The sequence below is a fragment of the Euphorbia lathyris genome, chromosome 10, assembly GCF_963576675.1.
Source record: "Euphorbia lathyris chromosome 10, ddEupLath1.1, whole genome shotgun sequence".
Taxonomy (NCBI): domain Eukaryota; kingdom Viridiplantae; phylum Streptophyta; class Magnoliopsida; order Malpighiales; family Euphorbiaceae; genus Euphorbia; species Euphorbia lathyris.
Genome location: NC_088919.1, coordinates 26,686,525 through 26,705,618, shown reverse-complemented (window position 1 = coordinate 26,705,618; position 19,094 = coordinate 26,686,525). Strand labels below are relative to the sequence as shown.

Below are 19,094 nucleotides of genomic sequence, written 5' to 3'. Positions count from 1 at the left end.
CAAATATTATACCAATTCCAATCATTGTGTAAAAGTCTAGAGTGATTTTATTCATCTAAGGTGTCTTAGCAATTGTTGTTTAGGACAAACACTTATCATTTATAGAAGAATAGAAAGGAGAAGCTGAGTACTCGGTTATAGTACTCATCGGTAGTTATAGGAGTGAGTAGAGGAATAGAGGAATGTACTCTTGTATACTCAGCTTCTGTTGTAAAAGGTTTCGTGCTCTACCTTTAAAGAGCTCAGTAGAGGATTCAAAAAGCTCGGAACGAGTTCCGGGGACTGGAGGTAGGCGGAGAGGCCAAACCAGGATATGTCTGCTGAGTAACATATTTCTAACCTTTAAACTCCTTTATATATTGCTTGCTATAAAACTGACTAAGTAACGAACTCACGCTGAGTTAAGTGCACTAAGAAGCTGAGTTCAGGAATAGTCTCAAGTGCTATCTCCTGACTCAAGGAAAGAAACAGACTTAGTCACCAGTTGACTAAGCTTGTGTCTTAAAACTACTTAGCGCCGCTGTGTAAATGTTTTTCTCAAAGAAAAGAAGTCAGCCTTAACAGACAAAATTTTAATTAGTTCTTATTCCCCCCCCCCCTTGGAACTAACCTTGTCACGTTATACGGGACCAACAGAAAGTACACAAATAAACCCAAAATTCATGTGAGGAATTTTGAGCCTAAAAGAGTTCGTACGAGACCTCTATTTTTCTTCACAACATTTTGAGGGCTTTTGCTTCACTCAATTCATAGAGTTTGCATCAAATACCGAGTTAAGTACATTTGTTTTGGTAAAAAGGGAAATAGATGATAAAACGAACCCACTTAGGCTAAGTCTTTCTTAATTAGTTTTTTCTTCGTTTTCATAAACCTCTAGGAAGCCCCCTCGAGCGTATTAACCCACTTCTTTGCTAACACCCTTTTAACACGTAACCCTTTTTCCTCTTGTTCGAATACCAAAGTCAAATGCATCAAAAAGACCCGAAACAAGCTACTCTAGCAAGAAAGCGCAAATAATCTTTGAAATATTTTTTGTGCCGCCCTCGAATAAAAAAGAAAAGAAAAATAAATAAAGCAAAAATAGAGAGCAAAATAGGCATTCTCAAGCTCCATTTGAGCAATTTCAAAATCTGTCTTTCGTGCTTGCTAGGACAAAACAATAAAAAGATGATGCAATCACCAAAATCGGTATTCGGACTCGAGTTCCTAATATTAACCACTTACCACTAAAAAGCCCGCCTACATTACAACCCCCCTCCGGATTCATTTTTAATATTGCCCGATCATAAAATAGGTGGAAAAACTCGGATGAACATGAAAACTTGAGATGACCTTGAGTAAGTACAAAGAAGAGCGTACAAACACCAACCCACCAAAAATTGAGCGTAAAGAGTAAAATACCTTGGTGAGGTACAATTGAGTTCTCAAAAGATAATCAATCCCCGTTAATATTGCCTATTAAGTTTGATCATGAAGGTTTCAAATAAGTTTGGCCACTCATCCGCTTACGTAAGTGCTCATTGAAAACGTTTTGTAAAACCTTAGTTTTGAAATCACACACTTGGTTAAACCAACCGGAGGTTTCTTTCTTAATTGTCTCAATCCCCTGTCTTTCGACTTCCTTTACTTGAGGACAAGTAAAACTTTAAAGTCCGAGGAGGTTGATAGGGACATTTTGTCCCTATCTTTTAGCGTGATTTACGGATTAATTTTGAGCTAATAATCAAGTTTAATTACAAAAATAAGTGTGTTTTCAAATAAATAATAAAATAAAATAAAACTTATGCTTTTAATGAATTTCCTTTATTTTTGATTAATTTCAGAAAAATAAAACATCAAGCTAATTCGGTTCTTGGAAGTCGTATTTTGCAGGTACGGGTTAAGAATGAACAATTGATAATTCAGTAAGTACGCGGGGCGTGGAATACTACACGCGGGGCGTAGAGCAATTCCCACTAAGTCACGGCAGTCAACCCACGCGTTCCCACACAGTCAACACCTACCACGCGGGGCGTAGAGCAAAGCACGTGGGGCGTGCAAGGTATGAAAGAGTGACATTTGTTCCAGGAGCTCAACCACGCGGGGCGTTCCTATATACACGCGGGGCGCATAAGAGAAATGCTTCAATATTAAGTTCTACGAGCTCAACCACGCGGGGCGTACTCCGGTCTACGCGGAGCATGGTTGAGTCAACTCCTTTGAAATCAGTCCACGTGTAAGAGAAAGCTTTAATGGGATGGGTAAATGGCAGACACGCGGGGCGTCCTCCCTTCCACGCGGGGCGTGCCATGTGAAACCTGCATTGCAAATGTGAATTCTTACTTGTAACTTGTGTATTTATGATTTTACCCCCGAACTTGATGTGTATAAATAAGAGTGATTAGCACTCATTTCTTCATTCAGATTTTATGTAACTAAACTCTACCACCTTGAGAGCTTGTTCACTTATCCCGTCACTCTATCGAAGTTCCGTTCCATCCTCTTCCACCAAGCTCGAGAGTTCCACCTCCAAGACCTAAGAGACGGCCTTGAGTCTGGTGAGCTAGTTCCAAGGGCCGATTCTTCCCTTTCTACTTGCTAATTAGCTTGTACTCTTCCTATGTACTAGGCTTGGTTGTATTCCACATTTACGCGTTCCATATTTATAATATATGATTTGCAATTTCTGTTTCTCTATACGTGTTGATATTTACTACTTGTTTTGATATTTGTAATTGATTATTGTGTAGGGGGGCACGATTACCGGCGCCCTTTGCGGGTTATCTTTAGGGAACCATATAGGTGCTGCCCTACCGGAAATGATGCACCGGAAACCATAGGAATTGACAAGCCACAGAACTTATGGGCCCTAGTTTTTGATCCCCAGCATTAGACACGCCTTTAGGAGGAATCACGTAGTCTAAGCACTTCACGGGTCGGTCGGTCTACACGTAGTCATCTTTGTAAGCGTAAATCATCAATCGTAAATATTCAGAGTCTTTGTTTATTATATTTATAACTTATCGCCACCCGTATCACTTCTTTAAAGTTTCGGTTATATAAATCTGTCTCACCAATCGTTTAGGAGTAGTTTGTAGTCGTCACCCAAACCAACCTAAAGTATACACCGCTTAGATAACAAATAGAACCGAGTAGTTTAATACTTGTGGTTATAAACCCCGCGGATTCAATACCTGGTCTTAACCGGATTATTACTTGATACGACAGGGTACACTTGCCCCTAAGCAGTAGCATCTAGTAGAGTTTAAAGCACACACACGTAACACATCTTATACTTATATTACCACATCCACCCATCCATATATATACACCTACCAAACGACCTACATCATAAACCTACATGCACACTTTATGAACCTAGTGTAAAACGTTTTTAGAACACTAGAGACAGTGTAAGACAATCAGAGTATGCTAGCATAATTGGCAGTCTCTGATATGCCACTTATTGTACTAGACCCAACATAGCTTATGTCGTGAGATTATTATGAAGATTTACTAGTAGACCTAGTGTTGAGCATTGGAATGTTATTGAAAAGGTCATGAGATACCTTAAAAGAGCAGTCCTTGAAGGTTTAGTGATGCTAACTGGAATATCTTGTCAGATGATTCCAAGGCAACTATGTTGGGGTTTTATGTCCTATAGACAATTGTTTTAGGATATAAACATTTTCAATGAATTGTTCTTTTATATCAGTTGTTTTAATAAAATATAGTTTGTTTTAACTATATAAAGGCATTCATCTTTTAAGAACTAATTAAGTCAAATAAAAGAAAATCCTGAATTTTATTTAAAGTGATTATAAAGTATTCATACAAGCATGAATTGAGACCAAACCTTATAATAAACTAATAAACTTAAAACCATCCCAAGTTAAGTAATATGTTTACATAGGGATTAACATAATACTGTTGAGACTTGCATGTAATAATGTCTTCTGTTATAAACAAAGAGCCGATCTCACAAGCTTTAGATATGGAGATATCTAGACAATTACATGGATCCGGTGAAGGAGTTCATTAGGATTGGGGACCCGGCTTGTGATAAGAGGATGGATGAATTTATCCTATGTCACCTATTTATCACATTGGTATTAGTAGGTATAAGTAATCCTCAGACTCAAATGAATATTAATTAGTGATTTTGGATTATGGAGTGTGATGCTTTGACTCTGTTCAAACACGGTCCATAACAGGAAGGATCATAAGGTGTGTGCGGGAAGGCGTTGGGTATCACACAAAGTAATTGCAGAATAGTTAATATTAGATTGAGCATTCATCACTCCTGATAAATGGGAGATGTATCCATGATCACTTGTGGAGACTTAACTCTAAATCCTTGCAAGCTGATAGATTAAGAGTCGAAATGGAGTTTTCACTTAATCTATCTATTTAGAGTTAACTCTACCTAAACAAGTAAAATGAACGTCTCGATGTATCACTAGTACAGAAACAACATTTGGCAACGGTATATTTTGACACTAAGCGTCGGTTTTAAAAGCGTTGCCATAATTAGCGACGCCAATGCCTAACATCGGTTGTAAAACCGACGCCAAAAATCTTAATTTTGGCAACGGTTTCTAATTAAAACCGTTGCCAAAGATCACTTATGGCATCGGTTTTAATAAAAAACGGATGCCATTGGTGGTCTTTGGCAACGGTTTTTAATTAATAATTGAGGATGATCACTCATGGAAAAGAGCTTCAAAGACTTAGTTTTCAACCAGAAATGGAAGAAACAGGCAGAAATTACAGTTCGAATCAGGAATCCTCACGAACAGCCTTTCAGTAGAACAGAACAGCTTAAACAACGGCATTAACAGGTCATTTGGAAGGAAACGGATAAACGCGCGGGTCGAGCAAGCTATAGGAGAGAGAAAGAGAGATAAACGTGGAATGCAAGACAACTTTCCATCTTGCGCCAAGTGTAGGAGGATTGTTTACTTGTCCTTGTTTTTACCTTTTTATGACTCTTTACCCTTGTAATTAGGGTTGATGTAAAGGGAGTATAAATAGGAGGAATATTATTGTAATAGGTATCTCGGTATTACCGCCACCACTAGTTTTATTCTCTGTTTTTATTTTCTGTCAAAAGAAAGTTTTTGGGAGGAACAAACTGTTCACTCATGACAATGAGTGAGTAGTTCTTCTGCAGGCCTAGCCAGCCATTTAAACGGCGACTGTAAGTATCTTTTATCAATGAATGAAGTGTTTCTATCCATGATTGAGTGTTATTAGCATGCTTAAAGAATAGATTAAGATCGAGTCTATTTTATAGTTACCGAAGATGGCACGACGGTGCTCCGACGTAATGGAAACAGCTAATCGGCATATGTTGTAGTGGACGGATACGAAAACTACCACATATTGGGGTTTCTTTATGAATGCTTCTTGTTGCTTAATGCTTGTTTGTATGTTAGCACAAGGACACTTGGTTAATATCACTTACTTAGAATCTTTGAAAATGGGACACCGGACCTTAGTGACCGATGAGGGAGAGACCCAACTCAGGAAAATAGATCTACTTCATTTAACGATAAAAGTTAGGCACAGTTTTTCGTTAGGCGTATGGCTAGATCTGTGTTTGTTCATCTTGGATTCATTTATCTTAATTCTCGTTTTGCTTTTGTTTGTGTTAAAGTTCACATTATTCACCCACTCAAGAATTGTATCTAACACCTAAGGGAACTTGTTCTTCTCACTAAAGTCCAATCCCTGTGGAATACGACACTTGGTCTTACCAAATACTATACATGACCTAGTGCACTTGCTAGCGTCCATATTTTACACACCAAGTTTTTGGCGCCATTGCCGGGGATTGTTTAACTTAAGTTTTGAAGAATACGTATGCTTATTTTGTTACCTGATAACCATCTGTTTGTCTAGTTTTTGGTTTTCGATTGCTAGTTTTGTATGTGAAGAGCAGGTATTCCTATCCTTCCTATAGACGTTGAGATAGAGAGAACATACAGAAGAAGGAGAAGACTACTTAGGCAGGCTAGACGCATCAGAATGGATCGCGAGATCGAAATACCAAATCAGAGACAGGATGAGAATCATGAGGAAGGTCATGATGGATACGAAAATAACAATAATGGTAACAAGAGGTTGTGGATGAAGGATACTCTAGACCATCCACTGAAGGCCATTCATCATGCAATACCAAATGAAGGCAATCGCATGTTTGAAGTGAAGGCTTCAATGATTCAGATGTTACAAACAGCTATGCAGTTTGGGGGATACCCAAATGAAGATCCAAATGCTCACATCCAAGACTTTGTCACGATGTGCAACACATTCCGTACTCATAGAAACGGTAGCGATGAGGTTATCCGGCTCAAACTGTTCCCTTTTTCCTTGAAGGATAAGACGAAGAATTGGTTGAAGAATCTACAACCAGGATCTATCACGAACTGGGAGGAGATGGCTACCCTATTTTTGATGAAACATTTCCCTTCCAGACAAGCAATAAAGTTGAGGAATGAAGTCTCACATTTTTTTCAAGAAGAGGATGAATCCTTATATGAAGCATGGGAAAGATATAAAGAACTGTTGAGAAGAATACTGAATCATGGCATACCCATGTGGATGCAAGTGCAAAACTTCTATAATGGAGTGACCAACGCATACACGATACAAATTGAATCAGTTGCCAATGGGAATCCGGAGGAACTTGAACCTCAAGCATTGTATGAGCTAATTGAAAGAGTGGTCAATACTAGTTATAACTGGCACTCGGTGAGAGGTCATGGAAAGAGAGTCACGCATGATGCAAACAGTGAGGCAATAACCAAATTATCCTCACAAATGGAACAATCGGTCAAAACGATGGGAAAGATGAACGTCTCAGTAGTCAACACGCAGCTCTCTGCCCCTATGGAGATCCTATCACCCGATGGTTATGATTTTTGCAGTGGACCCCATCAACCCATAGATTGCCCAGGAACTAAACCAGGTGCATCGATGCAGGAATAGTGTGATTTCATTGCTCGCCAACCACCGAATCCCTATTTGAACACATATAACCTAGGGTGGAGAAGTCATCCGAATTTTTCTTGGCAGGATAATCAGAGGCAACTAGCTATGCAGCAGCCTTACAGACAAGAGCACCCACGAACATCATATCCATCGCAACACGACAGCTCATCTAACCAAAAATATCAGCGGCAATCAAATGCTCAACAAGAAGGAAAGCCTGATCTAGAGTCCATGATGATGCAGTTTATGAAGCAGACACAATCGTCCATAAAGAATCTCAAGACTCAAATCCAGCAATTTGCCACGGCTATATCTTCTAAGGAGAAAGGTGCCCTTCCAAACAACACTGTGACTAACCCAAAAGAAGAAGTCAATGTTATCATACTAAGGGGAGGTAAAGAGGTAAGGGACAGTGGTGAAAAATCTATTGCGGATAAAGAAGATGGAGCGAAGTTCAATGATCAAACACCTGCGCCTCAACATAGGAAAGATAAACAGGTGATTGAAGATGAACCAGGCGCATGTCACTATGAACCAAGAGTTCCATACCCAGAACACCTGAAGCAGCAGAATTGTGAGAAGAGACACAAGAGCTTTCTGGAACAATTGATGAAGTTGCATATCAATATACCGTTCATCGAAGCCCTATCTGAAATTCCCATGTATGTCAAATTCTTGAAGGATCTGCTGACCAACAAAAAGAAATTGGAAAGTGTAGCCATGGTGCAACTAAACAGGGATAGCTCATCAATCTTACAAGCCAAACAGCAACTTCCAAAGAAGCTCAAGGATCCAGGGAGTTTTTCTATACCTTGTTCAATAGGAACACTCACTATTCAAAATGCTTTATGTGATCTAGGAGCTAGCATTAATCTTATGCCATATTCAATTTATATGCAATTAGGTTTAGGAGAACCAAGACTAACTAAGGTCACGGTCTAGCTAGCGGATCGATCAATTCGATACCCTAAGGGTATAATCGAAGATGTCTTGGTTAAAGTCGGAAATTTCATATTGCCTGTTGATTTTGTCATAATGGATATTGCAGAAGATTTGGAAGTTCCAATAATCTTGGGATGACCTTTTCTAGCTACAGGAAGAACTGTCATTGATGTATACAAAGGACAGCTCGTTCTGAAAATCAATAATGAAGAAGTAGTGTTTAAGATGCATGAAGCTGTTCGTTATGCATCAGTTTCTGATGATTCATGTTATTTCCTTGATACGCAAGACGATAATCTTTTCTTGCAGGAACAATTTGATATGGAGAAACATAAAGAGGAGGAACAATTGTTTGATCTCAACCAAGAGGGAATTAATACTGAAGGCACAAACCATGAAGAAGAACAGGATACTCTCCCTGACATAGACCTCGAAAGGGGAAATGAAGAAAGATGCCCTGAACTGAAACAGCTCCCCGATCATCTAAAATATGCATTTCTGGATCCACCAAATAGTAGACCAGTGATTATTTCAGCAACATTGACAAAGGACCAGAAGGAGCAATTGCTTACCATCCTAAGAAGGCACAAGACGGCTCTAGCATGGAAAATAGAAGATATAAAGGGAATCAGCCCGATAATTTGTATGCACAAAATTTTAATGGAAGAAGATCATCGACCAATTGTGCAACCGCAAAGAAGGCTAAACCCGCACATGAAAGAAGTTGTGAAGGCAGAAGTGATCAAGCTCATCGAGGCAGGAATCATTTACTCTATTTCCGATAGTATGTGGACCAGCCCTATCCAAGTTGTTCCTAAGAAAGGCGGAACCACTATAGTCAGAAACGACAAAAACAAGCTCATCCCCACCAGAACAATCACAAGATGGCGAATGTGCATTGACTACAGGAAGCTCAACGAAGCAATAAGAAAGGATCACTTTTCGTTATCGTTTATTGATTAGATGTTGGAGAGACTAGCTGGTTATTAATTTTATTGCTTCCTGGATGGATATTCAGGGTACAACCAGATTCACATCTGCACCAAAGACCAATAAAATACCACGTTCACCTGTCCGTATGGGACTTTCGTGTACAAACGTATGCCATTTGGGTTGTGCAATGCTCCAGCAACATTTCAGAGATGTATGATGGCCATATTCCATGATATGATTGAGAAACCAGTTGAAATATTCATGGATGATTTTTCTATCTACGGCACATCCTTCGAAGTCTGTTTAGAAAACTTAGAAGCTGTTCTGGAAAGGTGCACGGAAACACAGCTAGTCCTAAATTGGGAAAAGTTCCATTTTATGGTGACAGGGGGCATTGTACTTGGACATAAAATATCAAGCAAAGGCTTGGAAGTTGACAAGGCTAAAGTGGAAGTAATCGAGAAACTACCTGCGCCCAAAACGGTCAAGGATATTCAAAAAAATTTGGGACACGCTGGTTTCTATAGACGGTTCATCAAGGATTTCTCAAAAATCGCACAACCACTCTCCGCACTACTACATAAGGAGGCTGACTTCATCTTCACCGACAAGTGCAGGCAAGCATTCGAACATATTAAAGAGCTGTTAACACATGCACCTATACTCACCGCACCAGATTGGGATGCACCATTCGATATGTACGATGCCAGTGATCTCAGTGTAGGGGCTATTCTTGGACAACAAATTAACAAGCAGTTTAAGCCCATACACTATGCAAGCAAAACTCTGAATGAAGCTCAACAGAATTACACAACCGCAGAAAAAGAGTTGCTTGCAGTGGTCTATGCATTCGATAAGTTTCGCCCCTACCTTGTACTTTCCAGAGTAACTGTTTATACCGACCATTCTGCATTGAAATACTTGTTCGCCAAAAAGGACACTAAACCATGCCTAGTACAATGGATGTTACTTCTACAAGAGTTCGATTTAGAGATCAAGGACAAAAAGGGATCCGAAAATCTAGCAGCTGATCACTTATCCAGAATACAAGCAACCACGGAAATCGAACAACCCAAGATCCTCGACCATTTTCCTGATGAAAAATGTTTGCAATCTCCACGCTCCCCTGGTTTGCTGACATTGCAAATTTCTTGGCTTGCAAAATAAAACCTTTTCGATACTCTACGAATCGAAAACGCAAGTTTTATTATGAACTTAAATATTACATTTGGGAGGAACCTTACCTATTTAAATTGTGTGCAGACCAGCTCCTGCGAAGATGTGTGACCAAGGAAGAAGGAATGGAGATCTTGCACAAATGCCACGCCGCGGAATCAGGTGGACATTTTGGGGCCAATCGAACAGCTGTGAAGGTGTTTCAAGCAGGTTTTTTTTTTCCCACCATATACAAAGATGCCCAACAGTTCGTTCAACGATGCAATGACTGTCAACGTACAGGCAACATTTCTGCCCGAAACGCCATGCCTCTACACAACATTGTTGTTTGCGAAATTTTTGATGTATGGGGCATCGACTTCATGGGACCATTCCCCATCTCCTTTGGGAATCAGTATATCCTGGTCGCAGTGGATTACGTGAGTAAATGGGTGGAAGCATGCACGTATCCTTCAAATGATGCAAAGGTAGTGATTAAATTTTTAAAACAGTTGTTCACAAGATCTGGAGTACCAAGGTCCATCATAAGTGATCAAGGTACTCATTTCTGTAACCAACTATTTGAAAAACTACTTTAGAAATATGGTGTCACACATCGTATAGCTACACCATACCACCCCCAAACGAGCGGACATGTTGAACTATCCAACAGGGAGCTGAAGCGAATTTTAGAGAAAACAGTTAATTCTTCACGAAAGGACTGGTCTTTGAAACTCGATAATGCAGTGTGGGCTTACCGAATAGCCTATAAAACACCCATAGGGATGTCCCCTTTTCGACTCTTGTTCGGAAAAGCTTGCCACCTCCCTGTTGAGTTAGAACATAGGGCATACTGGGCACTAACATTTCTAAATTTTGATGATCAAGATATTAAGCAGAACAGGTGTGCTCAATTGAACGAGATGGATGAATTCAGACTGTTCGCCTATGAAAACGCTCTCAAATATAAGGAACGGACAAAAAAGTGGCATGATCAGCGTATTCAAGACAAGCACTTTCAAGAGGGCGAACGAGTCCTCCTTTACAATTCACGCTTGCGCATGTTCCCTGGTAAACTTCACTCGCGATGGTTTGGCCCGTTCACCATCCACCGCATATTTTCTCATGGGGCGATACAAATCCAGAACACCAATGGCGAAATATTCAAAGTTAATGGACAACGTCTCAAGCCTTACTTGGCTCATGAACCTCCCGGAACAGTGGGTGTCACCCATTACTTAAATAACCCATGACAAATCAAAAAGTTGGGGGTAAATAAAATTTAGATTTCTTTCTTAATATAGTTTAATTTTACATTCTGCAACATAGTCAATTTTCAATTTATTTTTCTTTATGCTAACCTTTCCTATTTTAGTTCCCTTTTTGAATAAACAAGTGTCTAAGTACATAGGGAAGTATGAACAATCATTCCTCTCACCAACCCGCACCACACGCGAGACAACCACCACCCTAGCCGTCTTGTCCTTTAATGCAGATTTGTCAGACGGCAGGCCCTCAGGCTCAACGGTCACAAGCATTGATGTGGCTACCCCTCTTTCCAAACATGGCCATTTGATTCCCTATTCTCACGGTGGAATAAGAAAAGTGATTGGTCCAAACGGTTGCAACCATACTTGACAGTTCACTACCCTTATCCATCTTGTATAAAGGTCTCACCTTTTTACTAAACCCACACTTTTCCTAACCTCGAAAATCACTAACCGCCTGTTGATAATCCGCCATGGCATGAAAGAACACAAGGTCCGCCACCGCCACCAAGGGCAAAGAAAAGAAACAAGATGTAAGCTCTAGTACCCAAAACTCTCTTGTCCTCTCCAAGCTGTTGGGGTTTAGTGTCCTATAGACAATTGTTCTAAGATACGGACTTAATGTAAATGAAGTGTTCTTTATATCATTTGTTTTAATGAGATATATGTTTTATAACTATATAAAGGCAATCCCTTTTATGAACTAAATAAAGTCGAATAAAAGGAAATCCGTAAGTTTGTTTAAAGTGATCATAAAGTGTTCATACAAGCATGAAGTGAGACTAAACTTTATGATAAACTAATAAACTTAAAACCAACCCAAGTCAAGTGATATGCCCAGGATTGACATATCACTGATGAGACTTGCATGTACCAATGTCTTCTGTCCGATAGAAAGCTGGTCTCACAAGCTTCATATATATAGATATCTGGACAGTTACGTGGATCCAATGAAAGGGAGTTCATTAGGATTGGGGATCCGATTTGAGATAACAAGATGGGTAGATTCATCCTTGTCATCTGTTCATCTCATTGGTATTAATAGGTATAACTAATCCTCAGACTCAAAGGAATGTTAATTGGTCATTCTGAATTACTAAATGTGAGACTTTGATCCTGTTGTAACACGATCCTTAACAGAGATGACTCTAGGGTGTGAACAGCAAAGGTTGGGTGTCATAGGAGGTAATTTCAGGATAGTTATACATTGGATTGAGCATTTATCACTCCCGATAAATGGGAGATACATCCAAGGATCGCTTGTGGAAGACTCGACTCTAAATCCTTGCAAGGTGATAGCTTAAGACTTGAAATACAGATTTCATTTAACCTATCTATTTGAGTTGACTCGGCCTGTACAAGTAAAACGAACGTCTCGCTATATGTGACTTGACATCATCCATAGTCATAAGATTCAGTTCAAGGATGTAGTTGATAAAGGATCGAATTATACTGTAACTAATACGGAAAGGTTAACGACAGAATCAACCTGTCTTCTTATGGCTCTGGGGGAATGATTACGGACTTGCTAATCACATACTCTGTACATCATTCCGTTATGCAAAGATTAAATATAATTCTTTGAAAATTAATTTAATAGTTGCATACGGCCAGAAGTAATAGGAACCTAATGGGTCACACATAAGACTTGGAACCTAAAAGAGAGATAGATGTTAATTAATTGATGGAAGCCCAATTGAGCCCAATGAGGCCCATGGACCATAGGGGGGTCGAAATTCATGTATAATACATGAATGATTAATTTGATTTTAATCATTCCTAATTAGATTAGGATTATGAATTAAATTAATTAAAAGATAAATAAGTTAGGAGTTTTAATTAGATTATAATACTCCTATTATTATCCAATAAGGTTATTATTATTATCCTTAATATATTAGATATATAATGAGATAATAATTAGGAATTCTATTCCGAATTGAATTCCTATTCAGTAACCTAATTCTATCTAACTAGGGATTAGATACAAGAGATTATAAATACCCCCCTATATAGGAATTTCGGCCAAGACAAGCTAAAATCCCTAGAGTGATTTTCTAAATCTACTATAGTGCAAGAGAGAGAATTTTCGACCCCCAGTTCGAGGACGAGATTTTCTACGGCTTCCTTCCGATCAATTGATTTCATCTATTTCTTTTATCCTTGATCTTGTATTGATTAATTAGAGGCAATCTACTTTGGTTGCTATTCAATTGTTGATTCTAACTTAATCTTCCTGTGTTTTATTTTGTGCTTGGGAACTCGGAGAAGAGTTGTGGGCACTTCATTAACAACGGTAGATTGATCATCAAAAGGTAATTCTTCTTATCCCTCTTTATATGAAATAACGATTAACGGATCCTAGGGTTAATGGAAATAGGTTAAAATTTTTATATTTCCGTTGCTATACCTTAGCCTAATTTCCAACAGTGGTATCAGAGCCATCGTTAAATCCGTTATTTCATATATGAAAATTTAGAAGTTTTTCAATAGGATTGAATAAATATTTATAGTTAGGATTAATTAACAAATTGTTTTGATTAATTAATTCTAAAGATAAATAAGTTTTAATTAATTGTTAATTAAAATAGATTATGCGTATGTTCCTAATTATTTTGGTTGATAATCATCATAACAAAATCTATTAGTTTTATTTGATAAACTCAGTTTTATTAATTCTAAAGATAAAACAGAAATCTATAGTAGTTTTTCCTATTTTCTAAAATCGTTTTAAAACTGTTTTAAAACTGATATATGTATATTTAAAATTATTTAAAAATAAATAAATAAATACGACAGCGGCTCGGGTCGCGCCTGCGGCGCGACTAGCCACTGCCGCGCGGCTGCTGCCTCGCGGCAGCAGCCGCGTGCGGCGTCTGGCCGCCGCTGCCGCAAGGCAGCGGCGTTTCAGCCGCCAGAGGGCTGCTGCCAAACGGCAGCAGCCCGACCCCGGGTCCCGGCCCGAAACCCACTTAATTTTAATTAGTTAAAATTAGTTTTAAATATATTTTAAATATATATGTTTCGGAAATTGATAGTTTTCTGTTTTGATTATCGAATGAAAATTTGTTTAAAAGTTTGTTTTACCAATTTGTAAATCAAAATATTAAATGAATTGAAATCAAAATAATTGGGACGTGCATAATTGACCTTTTGTATAGTTATATTAATCTAAGTATTAATATAAAGATACGAAACTATTAGAAGTAAAATTGGATGAAAGTTAATTTAATAAGTTAATGTGATAAACCTAAATATTACATAAAATAGTTATGTAATCAACCAATTAAATTTATTTAATTGGGTCTATGCATGTTTGGAGTTATGGACATATTTGGACCCTCTTTTAGTCTTTTGGTATTTTTGAAATAGGGCCTGCGCGTCCTGCCTTTCTACTATCTATTGCAATTTCTACTCTCATCTGATTCCCTTCAATTCAATTGAAGTTTTCTTTTAGTAGTATAGAAATTAATATGTAATTTCAAGGCGTCATGGAGAAGACGGAGGACCTAAAGAGAAATATGTAATAGTTAGTATTTCCCTAGGCCTGGCCTTTTATTCCGTCTCTGGCTCGACGGAATAATTTAGATGATATGTCCATAACGCCAATGTATGTGTCTGATATATGCTAAAGCAAATCAAGACTAAGTTAGATTATGAGACTTAAAATAAAAATCCCTCGTTAAAAAGTTAAGTAAATAAACAAGTTATTAAAATCGGTTGCCCCTCCCTAATATTATAATTCAGCCGGCAGTACTGAGGGCCTTTGGGTTGTTGAGTAAACTCAAGCTCGGGGTCTTACGGTAACACCTGAATTATCGAAAATCATTTTTCATGAATATGGGGTAATACTTAAATTAGATTATGATAATTGGATGAGTAAACTCATGTTGTCATAAACTAATGGGCAATATGGTTGGGATTAATATGAATAGCATATTAGTTACTAATGTGGTTAGTAACCCAATAACCTAGGAATCACATTAAAGATGTGATTGATTACATGAATCTACCTAACGAATGAGACTAGCTTGTTGAGTAAACTCAAGGCGAAATCTCATGAGTTAGGATCCTAGCTCACTAAAGGATTTGTGAAATTCTTCAAATTAATATGGAGGGCTATTAATTTGGCAAAATAGTGGGAGCAATCTAAAATAAACTAAAAGGCCTATAATTTTAGATTGATATACTTTAAGCAAATGAATGACATATGTTTACTCTTTCTCACTCTCAAGTTTAATTAAACACACTCTTAAAATCATGACTAAAACCAATCTGCAAAACATTCTTACCGATAACAAATTGAATGGTTCAAACTTCACCGACTGGTTTCGTAACCTCAAAATCGTTTTGAAGTTCGATAAAATAGGGTATGTACTTGATACATCGCTACCCCATGTCCCTGCTGATGATGCTCCCATTGAGGAAATTGATGTTTAGCAGAAGCACAAGGCTGATGATGATCATGCCGGATGCATCATACTTGCATCGATGACACCGGAATTACAAAGGCAACATAAGGAAATGGATGCCTATTCCATCATCATGCACCTAAGGGAATTGTTTGGGAAACAGACCAGGTGCGAACGCTACGAGATATCCAAGTTGATATATCGTTGTAGGATGCAAGAGGGCACATCTGTCATGACACATTGTGTCAAGATGATTGGCTACATTACCAAACTTTCTAGTATTGGATTTGTGATGGATAACGAATTAAGCATAGACTTAATTCTTCAATCCCTCCCAGAGAGTTATTCACAGTTCATCATGAACTATCAGATGAATGACTTGAAAACCTCTCTTGAAGAGCTTGCAAATATGCTCAAGTCAGTTGAGCCCAATATGAAGAAAGACAAAGCCATACCGGCTCTTGTCATAGAGAGATCAAAGAAGAGGAAAGGGAATTCTCCCAATCCTAAATATCCCAAGAAAGGTAAGAAAGTCGTGCCCAACAAAACTAAGGGAAAGGAAGTGAAGAAGCCCAAAGGAGAGTGCCACTTCTGTGGTAAAGACGGGCATTGGAAGATGAACTGCAAGGAGTACCTAGCCTCCCTCAAGAAGGGAAATGGCGGTGCTTCAACATCTGGTATGTTTTATATTGAAATAAATACAATTTCACAGTCTGAATCTTGGGTACTTGATACCGGATGTGGATCTCATATTTGTACAAATATGCAGGAGCTAAAACAGACTAAGGAACTAAAGAAAGGAAGCATAAACTTGCGAGTAGGAAATGGAGCAAGAGTTGCCGCCCTCGCAATTGGAGATTATGTTTTGAATTTGCCCTCTGGGCTTGTAATAGAATTAAGGAATTGTTTATACGTTCCTTAAATTTCTCGTAACATTATTTCTATTAGCCGTCTAGTTGACGACGGTTTTCATATTTCAATAAAAGACAAACATTGCGATTTTTATAGAGATTCGATTTTCTATTTCTCAGGAATATCACAAAATGGGATTTATGTGTTGGATGACAAAATTTCTGTTTTCGCAATTGATACCAAAAGACATAAGCTAGATAATTCAACTTACTTGTGGCATTGTCGTTTAGGCTATATAAACAAGAGACGCATGCTAAAGCTACATTCAGATGGGCTTATAGATCCAATCGATCCCGAATCATTGGAAACATGCGAATCATGTTTAAAAGGTAAAATGACAAAGACACCCTTTAGCAATAAAGGTGAGCGTGTATCAAACACTCTAGGACTTATTCATTCAGATGTATGCGGTCCTATGTCAGTCCAAGCAAGAGGAGGATTCAGATTCTTCATAAGCTTCATAGATGACCATATCCGATATGGTTACATCTACTTGATGAAGCACAAATCAGAAGCTTTTGAGAAATTCAAATGCTTCAAGAATGAAGTAGAAAATCAATTAGGAAAGAAAATAAAGACGCTTCGATCTGATCGAGGTGGCGAATATCTTTCAGATGATTTTCTAAATTATCTAACTGAATGTGGGATATGCTCACAATGGACACCTCCCTATACACCACAACACAATGGTGTATCCGAGAGGAGAAACCGTACCCTACTAGATATGGTACGATCCATGATGAGCATGGCCTTACTTCCAAAGACATTCTGGGGCCATGCCTTAGAAACTGCCCTCTTCACCCTAAATCGAGTACCAACTAAATCCGCTAGTTCCACACCATATGAATTGTTCGTTGGTAGGAAACCCGTGTTTTCATTTATGAGAGTATGGGGTTGTTCAGAATTTGTCAAACGCATTGCGTCCGACAAACTAGATTCGAAATCTGATAAATGTTTCTTCATTAGATACCCTAAGGAAACTATGAGATATTACTTCTATCATCCAGATGATCAGAAAGTAATAGTATCCAAGCACGCAACCTTCTTGGAGAAAGAGTTTCTCGAAGAAACACAAAAGGGAAGCATGATTGAACTTGACGAAGTTCAAGAAGAAGAAACACCGACTGAAACAACAGAGGCAGTTGAGGTACCCGAAGAAGTCCCATTAGATGAGACTCCAGTGCCACCTATTCATAGATCACAAAGACTTCGTGAACTCCCAGTTAGATATGGTTTTCTAGTGGGAGATGATAATGAGGTTCCCATGTTAGACGACGAACCCGAAAACTACGAAGAGGCTCTTACTAGTCCAGATTCTAAAGCATGGCTTGAGGCCATGGATTCTGAAATGGATTCCATGTATACTAACCAAGTTTGGACTTTGGTTGATCCACCCGAAGGGATAAAACCCATTGGGTGCAGGTGGATCTTCAAAAAGAAGACTGACGTGGATGGAAAGGTTAGCACCTACAAAGCTAGGTTAGTAGCGAAAGGATATCGTCAGAAGCAAGGAATTGATTATGACGAAACTTTCTCTCCTGTGGCTATGTCCAAATCAATCAGAATCATGCTTGCTATTGCCGCTCACTACGATTATGAGATTTGGCAAATGGATGTGAAAACAGCTTTCCTAAACGGAAACCTGCTTGAGGATGTATATATGATGCAACCTGAAGGTTTCATATCAAAGGATGCAAACAAAGTTTTCAAACTTCAGAGATCCATTTATGGACTCAAGCAAGCATCGAGAAGCTGGAATAAGCGTTTTGACGAAACCATAAAACAATTTGGTTTCGAACAAAATTGCGAAGAAGCTTGCATTTACAAGAAAGCAAGTGGGAGCTCTATAGCATTTCTCATACTATATGTGGATGATATATTATTAATGGGAAATGACATTGCTCTACTACAGTCGGTAAAAGTATGGTTATCTGGTAACTTCTCAATGAAAGACCTTGGTGAAGCATCTTATATACTTGGTATAAAGATCTACAGAGATGGATCGAGAAGACTGCTTGGTCTTTCACAGGCTACATACATTGAAAAGGTGCTAAATCGGTTTAGCATGCTTGAATCGAAACGAGGTAACTTACCCATGCTACATGGAGTAAAGTTAAACAATCATCAATGTCCTAAAACCGATGATGACAAAAGACGCATGGCTGTAGTCCCGTACGCCAGCGCAATCGGTTCGATTATGTATGCTATGCTATGCACTAGACCTGACGTAGCGTTCGCGTTAAGTATAACAAGTCATTACCAAGGAAATCTGGGAGACAAGCATTGGATTGCCGTCAAGAACATTCTTAAGTACTTGAGAAGAACTAAAGATATGTTCCTAGTGTACGGAGAAGGTGATCTGAAAATAGAAGGATTTTCAGACGCAAGTCATCTCACAGATGAGAATGATTTTAAATCCCAATCAGGATACCTGTTTATCTTGAATGGGGGTGCGGTCAGTTGGAAGCGTAGCTTTCTCTACGACCGAGTCAGAGTA

The 19,094-nt window shown here is 38.6% G+C and overlaps 1 non-coding gene across 1 annotated transcript; it reads right to left on the bottom strand.

The window, feature by feature from the left end:
- Positions 1-6,468: 6,468 nt before the first annotated feature.
- Positions 6,469-6,575, bottom strand: LOC136210156 (small nucleolar RNA R71). The gene has a single exon (XR_010677864.1). It is a non-coding gene; the product is annotated as a small nucleolar RNA R71 (small nucleolar RNA).
- Between the last annotated feature and the right edge of the window lie 12,519 nt (positions 6,576-19,094).